We start from the raw sequence: 20,480 nt of genomic DNA on the forward strand, positions 1-20,480 counted from the left end.
AAAGCACTCAATCCCAAACAAGGCACTTGACATTCTCATTTCCCCATCTCTAAACACATTGCCAACATCCACCCAACTCTTTACAAACAAAACCATTTTGATACTGTTTTCCACTTTCCCCACATCCGTATTTTTATTGTTTGGAAATTTCATACATGTATAAATATAATTCGATTAAATTCACCACCCATCCTCTCCCATCTAGCTCCTCCCAAATTAATAAAATCAGATATGAAAAGGTAGAAATCTCAATGCACACAAATCAGAGAATTACAAGGACAAACTAAAAATCTTACTTTCACTGAACTGGTAAATCTAAAATAAACAGATCAGTTTCTAGATGCACATGTCCTACCAAGTTGAACAAAGATAAAGTAAATAATCTGTGCATAACCATGGCAACCAGTGACACAGAAGCAATAATTAACCCAAGAAATCCATGCTTTATCAGAGGTCTGTGAATTCTCACTCACATAATATGTGTTTGTTAATAAACAGAAAGAATTTGACAGATACCATTGTAGACATGGGGCATACACTTAGAAATATACTTAATTATCTCTTGTTGTATCAGTGTGGAAATAGAGGCAATATATGAGTAACTAGTTATAAGTACTTACTTATAAGCAGGAAATATTAATGTAATAAAGTATAATTTTTAAAAACAGTGAAGAAGTAGTGAGTGTTGGGCCAGAGATAATGAAGAACAACAATAGCACAAGAAGAGAGGCGCAAGAATCACAGACATGTCAATCTAGAAGAATCCTGAAATTGTCAGGAGCAAAAATGTTGGGACAAGGGCAGAATAAAATAGCGTTGTCAGGTCCTGGCAGAGCCTGTACTGTTGTTTTGATTTCCATAGTAAACAACATTTCTTTCTAAGTGCGTTGGGTTGTACCTCTCCTCTGCGAACTTTGTTCCTATCTCTATTTAGTACAATGAAATACCATTTTTTTCTTTTTCCTGAGCACATCAGTAAAAACTATATATCTGGTTCCCACTTCCTCCTTCTTATCATCTCTTCACAGAAAACAAAATATATTAATTATCTATGTAATTGAGACCTTTGTGTATTTAAAATTTCTTTGATATTCTTATGAGAATAAAATCTAGCACTTTGCCTTGACTGGGTTAAAAGTGGAATGAGCAAAGAGGTACCAAGCACCAAGAGCAAAGCTCCAAGCACACGTAGGAATGTGAATGAGATGTTTTTCTGTGTATCCCTGACATGGCACCACATTCAGACACAGCACAGTGTCTACAGTAATTCATTCTTATTTATTTAGAGTTCTGATGAATATAAAAGTATCGCTGAAGGGAAAATAAATATGACATTGTAGTCCTAAGCTCATGGAGTCATAAGGCCTGGGATAAAACCCCAGTTAGTCTGGAAAGTTCAGGAAAATAATGAATAGTTGGGATGAGAATGGAAGTTGCATTATCAAAGGGACACTGCTTGCCTGATTCCACCTGTGTTCTGAAGCAACTGTCATTTTGTGATCATCAGATATTTTGATATTTTCCCTTAGAGTCTGGAGATCATAATATTACCAAAAAAATCTCAGTTTATAAATGCAGATTCTTAGTTAATGCTTAAAAAGAAGATGCCCCCAAAACAAGTTAATGTGTCAAATTCATTAATTATTTGTTAGTTTGTTTTATGAAAAAGAAAGTCTGGAATGACATAAGTATTTTTGAACTAAATACTGCTTTTTAACAAATATGTTAAAAGGAAGAGACAAGCATAACCTACTTTTATTAGCAAGAGCAAATTCAAAGTCTTGAGTTGGGGTAATTCTGACAGACTGTGTCTCAAGTGCGAACAGTCACACTTTCTCATTACATATGCATGGCAGTCACACACAATTCCAAAGGTGTTATATGTATTTACTCATTAACATTTGAAAGCATACTGAGAGGCCTGATTTTAACTATTTTTATTATTTATTTATTTATTTCTTATTTTTATGAAATAAGGATAAGCTGAGAAAAGGTTTGAAGCCTGCTTCTAGAGAGGGAGAGGGGACACAATAGAGGGAGTGCTATGGGGCAGACAGACACTAAGGAAGAGAAGGGATGAGGCCATTATGTTACTGTAGGCTTTGCCTAGGCTCACCCTCTGATGATTACCCGCCCCCGCAGATCATTTCTAGGAATTTGAAAGCACAGTAAAATGGCCCTGTTACAGTTTTAATAGTAAGCAGGCTTGTTTGTGTGCTTTTCAGCTCCACTAGGCTTACACATTGTCACATTTCTCCCTTCATCTTCATGCTGTCCATGCCAGCCCATCTGTTCTAGCAGCACCCAGAGGAGGCTTTTGCTTCTTCCCTGGGCATGCTGGAGCAGAAGACTGCAATGACATCATGGTGATTGTTTTTAAAACTCAAGTTTACTCAGAAAACGCATTGCCAGCGAGAACACTGTCAGGTCACAGCTGTTTCACGGTGAATCATCCATCACTCTGAGGGCTATCCCACACAGACCAAAGCAACAAAATCCCACACACCAGAGAATAAATAAGAAAATGCTAACTCATATGAAATGTTCACAGGAATCTTCTACACTGGGTTTGTAACAAGCTACATCAACCTACTATGCTTTTTCTCTGAAGAAACTTGCAGAATTTGAGGATTTCAAGAAATAATGATTGGCTGTGTATAGTATTGCATTCTATGAAGACCATTTGGAATACATTTATACTAGCCAAGAAAGAGAAAAGATTCAATAAGTTAAACTGACTTTAACAAAACCCACCAACAGATTATCAATAGATTCAGTGGCAGAATTAGAAGGCTGTCAAAACAGTAGTGCTTGAGTTTTAGTTCCCCTACAATGTTTTCCAACTGTCTGTCTTAGATGCTAAAATTGCTGTCCTATTGCAATAAGGTATCGATCCCAGAAAATAGAAACAAATGGCCAGATAATATACTAGCAATGGTGATTTGCACTATTTGAAAAATAGATAGTCTTTGGTGGGGGCTCCAGATTGAGACCTGGAGCTTTGAGCTTGAGATGCACTGCCATGAAAAGCAAGGTTATCAACAAGACAGAGAAAATGCAAGTAAGACTTCAATAATGTGACAAATTTGCTCAAGGCTGGTCATCACACCCTGGTATTTTCAGGCATATAAAATAAGAAAGCCAAAGAGACAATAGAAAAGACAGTAAAACAAAAATCAAACAAACAAACAAACCCAAACATTAAAGGACCATTGGTCCAAAATGACCAGCAAATACATTATTTTATTTCAAGTGAATTATTCCCTGATTACTCAGGGATTAGTGTGTGATTTTTTCCCAACAAAATTTTGCAGACTAGTTTGTGTTAATAGATATAACCTAAGCCTGGTGTATCTTTTCTTGCTGAAGGAGTTACATTATAGCTCTTAGCATTCCGTTTAGGGATAGGATGCTCATGAACCTGCCTTCTCCCAGGAATGCACTCTCTGAAACAGAACCTTCAAATGGTGCTTCGATGAGTCACACCTCATCCTCCAGCACTGGATATGCAATTTTAGGTAGAAATGTCATCTAGAAGTATTTGACTTGAACAATTTGGAGGAAATTATTTTAAGTTAAATTGCTTTTCAGGTAATAAAAGAAAAATTAGATCTACCTTGGGAATTGACTAAATACACTATTTTCTCAAGTAATGAGCTTTTTTAAATGAACTAGCAATCAAAAATCATGATCTTGCTTTCTGTACAGCCGTTGATAAGTGTTACCAGGTAATGAGTTTATGAATGTTCTCTTCGAACTAGGATCAGTACAATAAACTATAATATTGAGTAGAGTGTAATCATACTCCTAAAATTTCAAACCTGTGTGGTCATGTGCATCTACTATGCATGAGCCATAGTGTAAAACATTAGACTAAAACCAATGGAATATTTCTTACTCTTAAATTGAATACAATCTACCAGAAAGGATTTATTATTAAAAGATATTAATTTAGGATAATAATTAATAAAGATGAATGATTCATAAATTATATAAACTATCCAATTAATTCATTATCTAATGTTGAGTAGAAATGGTAATAATTAAAATTATATTTATGGTACTTCTGTGTATATAGAAATATATACTTATATACATGGATATGTCTATAAAAATACAATTGTAATTATTAACCGTGAGTTATATGGTTACAGATAACTGGTGATATAATATGTGAAGAATTTTGTGTTCTTCTAATTCTTTTTGTTTTGTTTTGCAATGAACATGCATTAAATCTCAATTGAAGAAAAATTAAATCTTTTTTTCAACAATGAATCATTTGCCTAGAAAGATATTTCTTGGTTCTGAGACAAGAGCTGGTAAATGATGATCAGCCAGCCAAACAACCTGACACCCATTTTAACTTGATAGTCCTTTATGAATAAGGCTTGAAAAATTATGCTGTAAAGATTAGCACCAATAAACACATATTCATTTCTTCCTACCTGTGGAAGAAAGCCAGGGTAAAATATCAAGGCACACTATGAATTATTTAAAGTTCAGAAACTGCCTTGAGGTCATTTATTCAGGTCAAACCCAACCTTTCTGACAGGACTACATGTCATTTAGTTCATGTGGATTTCTGAAATTATGCTTAAATTTTTCAAGTTTATGAAATATCATTTTTATTTCATGATTAATGACATTCAAATGGAAGCATAGAGAGACCACATCATAGCAGAGACCAGAGCCAGATGGAATTCATTCGTATATCTCTGTGTCATCTCTGTTTATATCTGTAATTGTATCAGCTCCCAATCAATTGAATAGTCTGTGTATACACCTGTACGCCATTACAAGAGCACAGCACAGCTTTCCTGTTTGAAGGAAGGTGAAAATGCTATGTATCTTTTGGATGGAATAATGAAAGTTGAAACCAGTCCGTGGAAGGTACTGTGTAATGCAGCCTTCAGCAGACTTGATTTCTATTTAAAATTGGAAATAAAGTACAGCTTTAGTCAGTTCTATAACTCAAAATTTCTCTCTAAGGGTGATTGAATATTTCAGGTGGATGGACTTGGTAAAGTGCTCCAAGATAAAATATACATAAAGATGAGATATTTTCTCACCCTGAAGATTTTTAATTTGAGGAAGTTAATAAATTCCACAGAATGATAAATCAAATCACTAGAAGTCTTCTTTCATTAAGGATTCAAGACTAATTAATGCTAATAAAGAAAATTAATTAGTGTGGTGTTTATGTGGATACTGCATGTCCTCCCATGGAGCTTTCTTCATCTTTATGAAAATCAAGTGTGGTAATAATGTGACTTTAAAAACACTTTGCTTGCTATTTTTAGGCTGTGTCTCAATGGCAAACTTCCTACATGAACAGGGTAAAACAGAATGCACAAAGTGTTAAGGTTTTATGAACTCTTTCATGTCAGGCATTAAAATATTAGAAAGAAGTATTTCACTATGTTCATAGACTTTGAATTTTTCTGTTTTATATATATATATGTTATATAAACATCTTTATTAAGAGATGTTAATTATGAAATAATTAAAATGCTTCCTTTTGAGTAAGAATAATTTTATGAATAGCTTATATGAATAATTTGGAACTCAAATTACTCAGTGACTTTTATTTGTGTTTTACTTGGCTACACTGATGTCATGGATATCAAGTACATCTTGCTGATTCTTTAAATATACCCAAGTGATTCTTTTTTAATGACAGTAATATTTTGTTGTTAAAGTTTAAAGTGTGGAAAATAATATTCAATGCAGGGTTTAAGAAGTGTCTTTTTGATGCTTACATGGTAGCTAATGCCAATAATCCTAGAATTTGATAGGCTGAGTCAGGAGGATTGTTACAAGTTCGAAGCAAGCTAAAGCTATATAGTTCAGCTTAATCTCAAGAAACAAAAACAAAAAGTAAAACAAAATGACTCCTCAGGTATTTCCATGGTTTAAGCATGTGTAAGTATTCTCAAAAGCTTCTGAAGCACAGAAATACCATTTTATGTGCATTTATATATATTTATATATGCATATGTTGTATTTATAACACATGTGTGTGTTTATTGTTCTCATTGTAGTTTACATCACGTTGTTCTGTTTTATTTACTTATTTATTTATATTTATTTATTTATTTATTTATTTATTTATTTATTTATTGTTGTTCCTTTTCTGTTCTCATGTTTGAAATCTAAAGCTAATGATGCAAAAGACAAGTCACCTGAAATTTCTCTGACCAGCAAATATTTTGCATCAGTTAAGTATTTTCCATCAAAATTTCTAATAGACTTGTAAATTCTTGCTTCAAGACTGTCTATCACATTTAAATGTATAATAAGTTCCATCATGAAATTTGCAAGTATTTGGGGTCTGCAAGATGACTCACTGGGTAAAATGACACTTGCCACACACACACACACACACACACACACACACACACACACACACACACGTGTATATATATATGTACAGAGAGATAAACAATATATATATATTTGCATATATACATATATACACACATGTACATACATAAAAATTAAAAAGGGATCACAAACTTAGGAGAAAGGAAGACACAGGAGGAAGTTGAGGAGGACAAGAAGGACTGAAATGATGTAGATGCAGAACTCATATGAAGTTCTCAAAATAAATTATTAAAGAAAAATGTACATTATAATCTCAAATATTTGTACCAACCTAATATCCACTACCCAGATATTTTCATAATAATTTTAATCATTCTTTTAGATACAAATAAACAGACATTCACATGCATATTAGGGCGGCTAGTATTTTTTATCATATTCTAAACTCAGAGTGTGCCAGCAGACAGAGGACCCGCCCAGGTTCAAACCAAACATAAGCCTAGCACTGAGAAGGGGTAATGAGCACAGTCTCATTCCTAAGTGACTTGTAGTTACTACCCACTAGAAAAGGGAAAGTTAGCTTTCTCCAATGGTGTTGTGCAAAATCTAATAGGTCTTATAATATAAACCCAGAGCCAGATATTGGGGTAAATGCTGAAAGATCGGACAAAGGAACAAGCCACAGCTGCTTCTCATCACACCAACTCCACATAAAACTGAACGTCTCTGAGTCCTCAACCAAAAAAGGATCCAGCCAAAAAAGGGCTCTGCTGAAAAGCTTTAGTTCCTGTCTCTCCATGCTTTATTTACCTTTCTCAGCCCAGCTATCTCACTTCCTTCCTAGTGCTGGGATTAAAAGTGTGTGACTCCCAAGTACTGGGGTTAAAGGTGTGTGCTACCACTGCCTGACATCTATGTTGAATTCAGTGGCTTGTTCTGTTCTCTGATCTCCAGGTACATTTTATTCGGATTCACAATGTATCACCTCAAACTGGCTATATCAACCACTGTCATAGACTCGATGCCCAGGTTTATTTGGCCAATACAAAATAGACTCTATTTTTATTTGTTTGTTTATTTTGTTTGTGTGTGTGTGTGCTGTTTTGTTTTGGTATTTCTTTTATATTGATGGGCTTTGGGGATGATGTTATTTGTTTTAATTTTTCCTTAGAGAGAGAGAACATACAGTTGGGTAGGTAGGGAAGTGTGTAGTGGGTAGCTGTCATTAATCACAGTTATAGAAGTGGACCACCCACAAAGTTGGAGGATGAAGAATATTACCAAAATATATTGTATAAAAATATTTTAAATAAAAAATTACAATAATTGTTTTTAAATATAATGTTTGAAATTTTGATAAAATTAAATTAAGGAAAGACTAATAGTCTTAAACTCAAGTAATAAAAAGCTTATTCACAAAAAGTAAGGTTAAAGATATATTTATCAGTTACTTTAAAAACATTCTGTTCACTTAAAAAACAATAATTATTTTATTATTAGAAATTGCTGCATTCCTAAAAACATTACTTTTCTAAAATATTAAATTGGATTTTAATTTTTTTAATGTTCAGGAAGTATCTTTTATATACATTGTGGGTGTTTCCAACTTTCTTGTATGATATTCCAGTAATTTTTATATTGAATGTTTCATTTGTGTAAAGTACAGTAGTGTAAAGTACAGTAGAGATTATGAAATGAACAAAACATTCTATCTTTAAGATTTTATATTGAGACTTGGATACTTAGATTTTGGACTTAGAGCAAATTCGAACCCCCACTGGACCTATATTCAAAGGAGATGATCAGTGTGCTAAATATATATCTGGACTCTGCACAATAAATGGGAAATGAAAGCAATGTAAATTTCAATCAAGGGGATGATGAATTGATAAAGAAAAAGTGGGCCATGTACACTACAGAACCCTACTCAGTCATTAAAAGGAATAAAACCTTACCTTCTGTGATAACATGGATGGAAGTTGAGATTATGCTTAGTCAGGTACAGAAATGTAAGTACTGCATGATCTCACTGATGTTTCAGATTTAAGAGTTTGTGCCATAACTTGGAGGGTAAAATGGAGGTTACTAGAGGTGATATATATGTACGTGTATGTGTGTGTGTGTGTGTGTGTGTGTGTGTGTGTGTGTGTGTGTGTGTGTAATGCCTGCATGTATGTCTGTGCACTACCAGTATGCAGTTCCCACAGGACCCAGAAGAGTGCATCAGATGTACTTGGACCTGCAGTTACAGATAGGTGTTTGTTAGGAACGATGTCAGCAATGGGAATTGAACTGGGGTCCTCTGAAAGATCAGACAGTCTCTTAACCACTGAACCATTTTCCCAGCCACAGAAGTAAGAAACTCTATTGTGTAACTGTATTATAGGTCGACTTTTGATAATGATTATATGCAGAATATTTATAAAAGCAAGCAGAAAGTATTTTGGATGCTTCTATCATAAAAAATAATAAATGAAGAGATAGGTAAGTGTGACTGGTTTAAGGATTATATCATATGAATGAGTCCAAGGGGTGCTTGAGAAGTGGGGTGTAACTCTGTGGGAGAGTGATGCCTAGCATGCACCAACACTTTGGATTTGACTCCAAGCATGATAAAAAAGTAAAAATTTAGATGATACTTCATTGTGGATTTATGTATAAGTTAAAAAAAGAATATGAAGGTAAAAGATTTGGGGAGTGTCCTGGGGAAAGGCCTTAATACATCTTGAATGCTGAGATAGATGTGGGTTGTTGGAGGCCAAGGGCAGAAAGCCAAAGTTAAAAATGTACCCCAAAGCTTATGTATTAGAGGTTAGGTACACAGCACCTAACTGTGTGAATAACTGTAGTGACTTCTCCAGGAAGCATGCATAGTGAGATATCCTTAGGTTACTGAGGTTGTACCCTGGAAGAGGCTGCTGATATATCCTTGATCTCTGCTACACAGCTGAGAGAGGATTATATTCCACCACATGCTCATGCTCGAATGTGCTCAGTTTCCTTAGACAGGAAGCTATGTGTTCAATAACTTCCCAAACTGATTAGAAGTAAGTGTTCATCTCTAGAAATGTTTTATCTCAGGTGTCTCATTAAAGTGAAACTAGCTAACAAACACAGGGGAGTAAGGAAAAAATGGATTTTGAATGATTGAGTGTTTTCTTCTAGCCAAGTCCCCCAAACACTAAATTATCAATGTATTTACATAAGTATATTACCTTAAAGCAGGCTTGGTTCTTTGAGGTACTATAAGTGTATGGAGACTCAGTACATGTTTTAAATGAGGTGTGGAGTAATTTTATTCCTTGGTTGAAAGGGATGCTGGGATTTTCTTACAACGACTGAATTTCAACAGAAATAAGAAGCAGCAATGCATACTTTTCTTTATGTATCGCTGTCATTGCAACTCATCAGTTGAGAAAATGACTTTTGTCTTTATTTTGGTGCTGATGGTGGTAGAGGGTGTGACGGGGATGTGAAGTTGCTGGAGCTCTCAGTACTGTCTTAGGATGCCCTCTCCTGACCTAAAACATCTGAGAGTGAATTTCATCAGAAATTCACATAATAAAATGGTACTTAAATGCCACCAAAAATTCTAGAAGAATTCTTGCACTTTATGAGAGGAAGAGTTGAGAAGAGTTCATAATTGAAGGCAGCTTTGATGGATGGGAGGACTGACAGCCATACCAGCTGAGAATACGAAATTAGCAAGAGCTTGGCAGCATAAAATTTAAGGGCAATTTGGGTAGGATCAAGGTTTCTGGATGCCATTTCCCATCTGTCCATCTGGGGCAATGGGCAGTGAGTGGAGCAGAGAAACAAGGATTTATAGTCAAATGAAAACTGAAGTACACTTTGCTAATACAAACACTCCAGGAAAAATGTGAGATTCTAGCCAAGATAGAAAAAATATACCAAAGTGTGGGTCTCTTCTTGCCCCTCATTCTTTGTCCTCAATTCAATCAACTCATTTTGGAGGTAAAAAAATAATGAGCAGGTGACTAGTAGAAATAACTCTCAATTTGATGAGTTGACTGTGTCCAGCAGTGGCAGGTGGCCTTCTGAATGCTAGGTCCTCTATTGTCCTCTCTCTAGTGGATAATAAGCTGATAGGGATGTCCTGAATCTCTGCACTTTTAACAGACTCAGACAGGGCCTTGAGGCAAAACAAAGGGTGGGTCACCCCAATATCAAATCCCATTTCACTTGATTTCAACAGTTAAGGAATTTTAGCGTTAATTTTGCAGAGAAAAAAAAGAAATAACTTTTTCTTTTGTAGAAGCCTATTTTGAATATTGACACATTGCCTAACCTAATTAACTTTATATTCATTTTTATATTTCTCCTAAACTGGACTTCCCATGTTATTAATTAAATGAAATACACAAAATTTGCTAGAATAATTCTCAAAACAGAATCACTATCCTTCCATATAATGACACAACAAGATAAAAAATAATACAGGCTTTTTTAATCCAAAATTTTTAATTCATGTGTACATGAACTCCTAGAGGACTGGGGGGGGGATCTTCCTTATTAAAAATGCTTTTTTTTGGGGGGGTCATAATGAATTGAAAACAACTAACTGTAAGGGACAGCACTAAGGGTGCAGAAGAAGTTCTTAGAAGAGAGAAGCAGAACTAATATCAGCCCTTACTGCAAAGAAAAGATCTGTAGAGAGAGTGCATGAGCATGCACATGCAAGCACACATGTGAGCGCACGCGTGTGCGCGCGCACGCACACACACACACACACACACACACACACACACACACACACACACACACGCATATTTAGGACAAGAACAGTCCTGAAATGAAGTCTTAATGTGAACAGAAAATTAGTACTCAGCTTTGGAGATGCTGCTAGATCTATCGAACTGAGAAAACTCAAGGGCTAATTTAATGCCTTACTACCACATGCACACTAATACAAATGCCATTGGGAATTTCCTTAACTATTTAGACTTCAAAACCTGAAATCAGGGACATAAAGTTGAGTATGCCACAAATGTCTTTGTTCTGTTTCCTCCCCATAATGTTTTCCATCAATCTCTCAGCTTCCTAAGCAGCCTATGGAGAAAAAAAAAGACATAATCATGCATCGTTTTCATTTATAAGCCACATAGAGTTTTTTTTTTTTTTTTTTTTTTTTTTTTTGGTTTTTTCGAGACAGGGTTTCTCTGTGTAGCTTTGCGCCTTTCCTGGAGCTCACTTGGTAGCCCAGGCTGGCCTCGAACTCACAGAGATCCGCCTGGCTCTGCCTCCCGAGTGCTGGGATTAAAGGCGTGCGCCACCACCGCCCGGCAACCACATAGAGTTTTAAACAGAATAAAGGCAATTGTTAAACAGAAAAAAAGAGGTCACAAGAAATAAACAAACATTTTAACCATATAGATGAGCTATTTATCACTTATAATACTAGAACAAAAGGGTCTCTCAAAACTCGTAAGAGCATGCAGATTAAAGAAATTCTGATAGGTTCAAATGTTATTCAAGCACAATACAGATACAGAATTATAAAGGACATTTAACTAATCCTATCAAGTATGAAATTCCTTGGCCCAATAGTTTGGCCAACTCTACCTGTCCATTGGAGCCAAAATGTATTAAGTAAAAGAAGGTAATGGAGTAGGTATAGATAAATGGAGACTGCCCAGAGCAGAGTAGCCAGGGGAAATTGATATTAAAAGTGGACTCTATGAAAAAGTCAAGTCATCTTCTCTAGTAATCATAAATGGTTGACAAGGAGCACCCCCTTTACTATTGAGCTCTATTATTTTACAAAGATCAGGTCAATGGCAAAATATACAAATATGACCCAGCAGTATCTTGCTTACTAAAATTTTTGTAAGTAAGTGAACTGTATTGATAATTATTTTCTACCAAACACACACATCACAGCCAAACATGTGTACACATCACACACACACACACACACACACACACACACACACACACACACACTTTAATAGTTTGAAACTGCTCTCCTTTTGACCCCTTTACCTGCTTGTCCATGAGAATGGAAGAAACAAGAATGAAAATGTCACCTCAAATTAAATATCAAGTGGAATAGTTTGTTGAGAGAAGATGTGGGGGAATGAGATCAGTTTTACAATTACATTTATGGCAGTCCAGTCTTGACTGAAGCCACAGTGTCACTAGGAAGTTGACCTTCAGGAGTTAGTATCCAGCACATGCATCATCCAGGGACTCTTACACCTAAGTGCATCTCCCTCCCCCAGATCTTTCTATTAGTATTCCCCCTTTCCTTCCTGCCTTCAGTCTTTTTCTATTTCTCTGTTTATAAAGCTGCAAGAATCATTCATTCTCATTTGTGTAGCACAAATCTTAAAAGGTCTTATTAATAAAAACAAGCCCGGAGCCAGAAATTAGGGTTAAAGCCTTAGAGAGATCAGGGAAATATGCAAGGCCAGCAGCTAACCTCACCTCACCAACTCAAAGCTTCCAAGGCACATGACTTCCAGTCTACCCAGGCTTATATGCCTTGCTTTTCTGCCCTCTCATTGGCTCTTAGCCCTGCTACCTCACTTCCTCTTCCTACACTGTCACTCTCTGTCTGTCTGCCTGTCTGTCTGTACAGACCTCCAGGTCTCTATGGTTGGTACTGGGATTAAAGGCATATGTCACCAAGCTTGGCTCTGTTTCCTAGTGTGGCCTTGAACACACAGAGAACCTGCCTACTAAGAGTTTAAAGGTGTGTGCTGCCTGATTTCTTGTTTACTTAAAATGGCTGGCCTCCCCCCACCCCCATCTCCAGGCAAACTTTATTTATTAAGGCACAAATAAAATATGACCACATTTTGGCACAAATAATCACATTTCCCCTTTTTTGTCTAATAAAAATAAAAAATAAAAAAGTTATAACTAATGTAAGAAAAATTATATACAATAAGTACAATACATACAATATATACAAGCAATAAACATTTCAACAGTGTCTAGTGCATTTGCATTTGACAAATTCAGAGAAAATATTCCATTATCTATCCTATTTTGATAAGTCCAAAATGTACCTGATTCACTTTCTATCCTAACTTGTATTACCAACAGAAAATTACCTTATGATGTCTTTCAAACTTATACACTTAACACCTCTTAGTAAGTCTTTTTTCTGAATTTCTTAACAAGGAAAATTGTTACTACAACTATGTAATCTTCAACTCCCTCAGAGACCTGAGAAGGAAATAATTTTAGCTAGTAAAATAGGAAGTGCAAACAAGCAACTTCTAAAAATTGAGTTACGATAGAAACAGCCAGCTGCCTGGGCAGTCACTCAAGGTTTCTCTGCACATTGGGGCATCATCTTCAGCCTACAGGCTTAGCGTATATGACAGACTCATTTGTGAAACTGGATGTACACAAGGCCTACAGCTCGACCTCACATTCGGTGCAAGTATTCCATATACCCGATAAACTTGAATTCTGCCAATGTCCTGTCATAATTCAGGATTTTAAATTCTGGAAATTGCTGGTGTTTTTGGAATTCCGTTTCCCATTCTTCTTGACTTGTGGGTGGCTTCATCTCCTTTATTAAATGCCAGTCTACCACTGAGAAGTTAGACTCCATCAGCCTAGTTACTCCTTCAAGAATAACTGTTTCAGCTACTGTTCCACTGCACACCAGAAGCCATCAGTCCACTGCCTGTTCAGCTGCCTTTGAAGAAAGGGCACTGTATCTTTTCAGGATTGCAAAGCCATTTCAGTGATGGTGCCATATAGTCCTGGCCTCAGAGGATGCCTGTTGCCAAAGCTGCAACCACTTTATCTTGGCAAGGATCAGTAGTCCTTTATTTTGTGTCCTCTTTGTCCATTTTTGACAGCATATTTTTAGCAGTTGATACAAGGGCACTTTCTTGCCCAGTGGCTAACTTTTGCCCCTGATGAAAGTTAACTCCATTCAGTTTCTTCAATGCCCATATCTTTTCTGAAGTAGATTGGTGCTGCCAGGAGCAGACATGTCTCATAGTCATAAAAAAGGAAAAAAATCTAAGTGATTAAAACATTTTAAATGCCATATTCTGTAGATCTATGAAGGGTTTGAAGATGACCTGTCTATCTAATATATCTCTGCTTGACCTTGAAAACATACCTAATATTACTACAGGTTCGATTGTAATGTCTAACTACTGACTTTCATTTCTTTATATCCTAATAGTTGGTAATGATAACATTCAAGGATTAGCAAATTGCATTACATTGTTAAATGAACTGTATACTTACAATATCCTGAACAAGATTAGAAATATAACAAGATTAGAAATTTTCTAACAATATCAATCTCAATATATATAATTTGTATACAATATATAAAAATACAATCCAATGTAAAATATTTAAAACTAGTAATTATCTTTTTAAGAGTCAATTGATTCAATAAACTACCTTTTTATCTATATCATATCTATATCCTCTGTTTTTTCTATGCAGAATAAATTCAATAATCTACTCTTTAGTCTATCATTTCTGTATCTCTTTATTTTCAGAGTAGATTCAATAATCTACCTCTTATCTATATCCTCTTTTTTCTTTTCTTTTCTTTTTTTTTTTCAAACAAAAACCTTAAATCTGAAAGCTTCTGAGTCCTCATCCAAATGGTTCTCAGCTGAACTGCTGCCAAAAACCTCAAAGCTTAAAAGGCTAAAAGCTTCTAGTTTCTGGTCTTCACACCTTATATACCTTTCTGCTTCCTGCCATCACTTCCTGGGATTAAAGGCATGTGTCACCACACTTGGCTCTGTTCCTACTGTGGCCTTGAACTCTCAGAGATCTGGAAGGATCACAGAGATACTCACTCTACCTCTGCAATGCTAGGATTAAAGATGTGTGTGCCACCATTTTTCTGGCCTCTATATCTATCTAGTGACTGTTCTGTTCTCTGTGCCCAGATAAGTTTATTAGGGTGCACAGTATATTAGGGGACACAATACCACCATACCTTTGCACTACTTACTACAATTGAAAAGACAAAATTGTAGACACTGAATTTGGATTAATATAATGATCAGCAGCTAGTCACCTCCAATTCATTCTCTCTCTCTCTCTCTCTCTCTCTCTCTCTCTCTCTCTCTCTCTCTCTCTTTGGTTTTTCGAGACAGGGTTTCTCTGTGTAGCTTTGCACCGTTCCTGGAACTCACTTGATAGTCCAGGCTGGCCTCGAACTCACAGAGATCCGCCTGGCCCTGCCTCCCGAGTGCTGGGATTAAAGGTGTGCGCCACCTCTGCCCGGCTCCAAATTCATTCTCTCATCTCCCAACACTAATAGTATATTTATTTTGAAGGAAAATTGTCTTCCATGCTGTAAAACTAACATCTGTGTAGATTGAGACATTAACAACATCAATGTTAGATATGACTGCTAGAGGGAAACTGGGATATAATGTAGATGTACCTATAAGATAGATAAGGGCTTTCTGAGTAATATTCACGTCATGCAAGAAATTAAGCCCAAAATCAACAAATGGGATAAGAAGAAGCTAAAAGGCTTCTATCCAGCAAAGAACACTGTTAACCAAAGGAAGTGTGTGGTGATATTTTATTTGTGCCAAAATGTGGTGATATTTTATTTGTGCATTAATTATATAAAGCTTTCCTGGAGATGGGGGGCGGGGAGGCCAGCCATTTTAAGAAATCAGGCAGCACACACCTTTAACCTCTTAGCAGGCAAGATCTCTGTGTGTTCAAGGCCACACTAGGGAACAGAGTCAAGCTTGGTGACATATGTCTTTAATCCCAGTACCAACCATAGAGACCTGGAGGTCTGTACAGACAGAGTGACAGAGCTGTGTAGGAAGAGGAAGTGAGGTAGCTGGGCTAAGAGCCAATGAGAGGGCAGAAAAGCAAGACATATAAGCCTGGGTAGACAGGAAGTCATGTGCCTTAGAAGCTTTGAGTTGGTGAGGTGAGGTTAGCTGCTGGCCTTGCATATTTCCCTGATCTCTCTAAGGCTTTAACCCAAATTTCTGACTCTGGGTTTGTTTTTATTAATTAGACCTTTTACGATTCATGTTACAGAAGGGGCAGGCCACAAAATATACATCTGACGATTTGTGACTATAATATACAGATAATTTTAAAAAACTAAAACATGAAAACAAATAACCCAATTTAAAAATGAGCTATGGAAGCAAATAGATAATTCTCAAGAAATAAATAGAAATGAATAGTAAACATTTTAAAAAGTGTTCAACATCCTTACTAATCAGGTAAATGCCGCTCACAACTATTTAAAATGATAAGGAAAATATGGTGCACATAAGCAATGGAATTTTATTCAGCTATAAATAAAATTCTAATAATGAATTTTATAGAAAAAATGGATATAGCTGGACAATATTATACTTACTGAGGTAACTCAAACCCACAAAGGCAAATGCTACATATTCTCTTTTGTGTGTTGTGGAAAGCATGGCTCTAGGCTGTGAGGAGTTAGGCAATTGGCATGTCCATACAAGATTTGCCTTTTGGATATGCTTTGTTAATTTACACAAACATTCCCTATAATGACATAAAAATTAAAAAGGTATCTCATGAAGTGGGAACAGTTGATTAGGTAGAAAGTGCTTCGACAGGGCTCCGGTGGGGAGTCTTCTCCAGCGAGGCTGCGTTGGAAACTCACAGTTCACGTTTGACTTGAAGTCTTTCAGCTGTGGAAGACTGGGAGGGCGACACTTAAAGGAGGTCCTTGAGCACGCTGACTGGGCCAGCACGAGTGCTGAATGTCCAGCTGTCACTGAAGCCAGGGCTGCACGCGGAGTCTCAATCCTAGAGTGGATGGCTATCAGCACAGACAGCAGAGAAGCAAAAAGCGTTTCTCCCAGTGTTATCTAGAGACCATTTCTGATGTTCTAACGTTTGTATGCTTTCATTGGGCAGTAGTTCTGTGTCATCGGGGATCATTGCTTGGGGCTGGTTCACTAGCACATGAACACTACCTTGGGGTAGTTCATGAGCATATCCAGGCCTGCACTGGCCTTGGCTGGATCCGAGCTGCTGGGTAGCCTGGTTGTGGCCGTTGTGTCTAAGATCTAGCTAGATCTTATGGAAGCTGACTACTGACAAGCACCTATCTCACATTACATTCTTCTTCTTTTTGTTTAAACACACATTTTTATTGATTCTTTGGGAATTTCACATGATGTACCCCAATCCCACTTATTTCTCAGTACCTCCATATCCACCCTTCATCTTTGCAGTGGTCCTCCTAAAGGAAAACTTTAAAAGAAATAATAAAAATACAAAATAAATAAAATTACAAATAAGAATATTAATTAAACAAACAAACAAAAAAGAAAGCAAACAACAGAAAAACCCACTTTGCTCTTCTGTCTTTCCCGACTCTCCATTTCTCTCAGTGGCTGATGTGTATCACGCAGTACACCCTTTTGTCCAAACAGCTTCCTTTGTAAATGTTCACTGTGTAATGTGTCATTGATCAGGTTCAAAGCCTCTGGCTTCTGACCCACTATCAACACCGGACTCTTACCAAAACTCCTCTCCAATATGGAGCTGTTACACTGAGATCCTGTGGGTACCATTATGGGCTCCAACAGTTCACAGTTGGTATGATGTTGGGGAGTGCCAACTCAAAGCCCAGAATGTGTACCTGGATGGTAGCCAAGCCGGTCAGTCCGGCCCTCTGGAATACATACCCCACCCACTCACCCCACACCCTCACACCTCCCCATGCTTCCTCAGGCAGAGATGGGAGGCAGAGCCAGCCTTCTCAAGTGGGAGGAGGGCAGTGCATTACATTATTCTAAGTCAAAATGGTTTCACTTATGTTCTTCACATGAGTGGCATATGGTTTTAAATTTCTGTGCCTAAATTGGAGTGCCAGTAGGCCAGGAAGCTAGGAGCCATTAGAGGAGATGGGGTGGCCAGAAGGGGCATTAACCAAAGTGTGAGTAGTAGAACCCCAAGAGGAATGAAGGCAGAGGGGCAGAACACTGGGAGTACTGTGTTTAAATAGGAATGGGGGCAAGTGGAGAGCTGGGAGAGGTTAACCAAAACTGAGGATGTATGAGGAAGCCAATTAGAAACACTATAAGCTATTTAAGAATTGTAATAAAAAGGACTTTAAATGGATGTATCTTGCCTGGGTGGATAATGCTAATACCAGAAGCCATGGGTAATTAAAGATAAATCCCAATGCCAGATATGGGCTATCTCTCTATGAAATGTTCATCCAGAAGACTCCACAACTTCCAAAACAACATATGCTATTGTTATTTTTTTGTTGTTGTTGCCTACCAGAATTAATTGTAAGACCCTATTTCTGAAGATGCCATACAGTCCATGAGTGCGTTACATAGAGAAAACATGCTGGAATTGATCTAGAAGCTTCCTCCATGCTGACTAGCAATCATAGCAGTAAAAGTTTGCAGTGTGTGCTGTTAGCAAGGAAAAGTCATGGGTGAACTTACTGAGCTCTGAATCTTGTAGGCTTTGAATCTGAGGCTGTCAAGACGTGCCTACTGGTACAATAATTGCACGACATATGGGATAACCAACTTTGTTCTGATTGAATTTGAATGCCACATGTTTGGTATTACAGATCTGGTCATAGGCCCTAGGAATGAACCTAGTATTTGTTTTATATATTTTTTGCTAAATGGATAAATAGACATAACAAACTGTCTCCTAGGTATTTATGTTAATACCTATAGGTTAGTGCTGCCCTCAGCCTATCTTTTTTCTTTCCTGTAATGATGGCTAAAGAAGGGATACATGAGCAGTCAAGGTTTTAAGAATCAGTGACTTTTAAGTGCCTAGCCTTCCACAGAACACCCATATTACCTCTTCCATGTCTCAGTGAATATACAGAAGAGTGAATGAAGAGAACCTAAGAGCTTGACACTGAAAGAAGGCACTGAAGCCCTATATTCTAGGTATTAAGTGGCCATATCATTTATGAACTCACAGCATATGTAGTTACCTGCATATAGGGCCTACACAGAAGTGGAAGCATCAGCATCAGCCACGGATAAAGGGCAGGCTCAGAAAGCCACACTGCTCCCACAAAGCAAGTAGTAGTTGATGGCTTCTGGAAGATGCCTTTAATGATATGGCACTGGAGTTCTCATGCTTCATTGGATGGATATCTATCTCATCCATATGGGAGGCCCCGATTAAACTTATTAGAACACCAACTAAAACAGAAAGATATAAAAGAGGAGGAATTATTGTGAGGAGAAGTAAATTATGCAGGCAGGGGAGTGGGATAAATGTATTATATGTACATATAAAATGTCAAAGAATAAATAAAAATTATTAATTTATGCTATTTGGAATTTCTGGTTGTCATGTATAGATGAGTAATAAATAAAAGTTCCTCAAAAATTTCTTAGTTCAAGGTAGACAAAAGTCTTTGAAGTATCAGAAAGTCTTTGATGATAAAGTAACAGAAAACTCTTGAATAATTAAAATAATTAAGAATCTCCAATCTTAGAAGAACTTTAAAATAAATCCTCATGGAATTTATTTCAGCTTCCGAATATACTCTCTCGTGGGCACTTGTATTAGATACTCTCCTTGGTGTCTTGTGAGGGGAGAGTGATGTGCTTAACCCCGCACAAGAGAAGCAGCACAGAAATAACCAGTTTTCAAGAAAAAGAACAAGTCCTGGAAATCCACTTGGAATAGAAACTAAGAGTTCAGGAAACATAGTGACTACATGTATTTCATGTTTGAAACCTACAGAACTCCAAAATGGAGCACAGCATGGTCACAAATCAGAGGTATCAATAAAGGAAAAATAAACATTATAAAAGAAAGTCATTGGATTTTACCTGAGGTTCTAGAATTAGGGTATCTTGGATCATGACTGTAGATTCATCACTTCCCATTGATGGAGTTTGGGCAATTTTACTGTATCTCCCTTTCATGACATTTAAATGGCAATCATCTCTCATTCATGAGTTTCTGCAGTCTGTCTCCACTGGTCTTCATTCTACATTAAAATCCTGCAGAAGTAGTCTACAACCAACGAATGAGTGCCTCAGCAGCAGGACAGATGAACTAACCGGTGTGAGGACAAGCAGTCAAAAAGCAAAAGCTCCCTTCTTCCATGTCCTTTTATACAGGTTGCCAAAAGAACGTATGGCCCAGACTTAGGGTGGATCTTCTCACCTCGAATG

This window comes from Peromyscus leucopus, chromosome 3 (assembly GCF_004664715.2).
Source record: "Peromyscus leucopus breed LL Stock chromosome 3, UCI_PerLeu_2.1, whole genome shotgun sequence".
NCBI lineage: Eukaryota > Metazoa > Chordata > Mammalia > Rodentia > Cricetidae > Peromyscus > Peromyscus leucopus.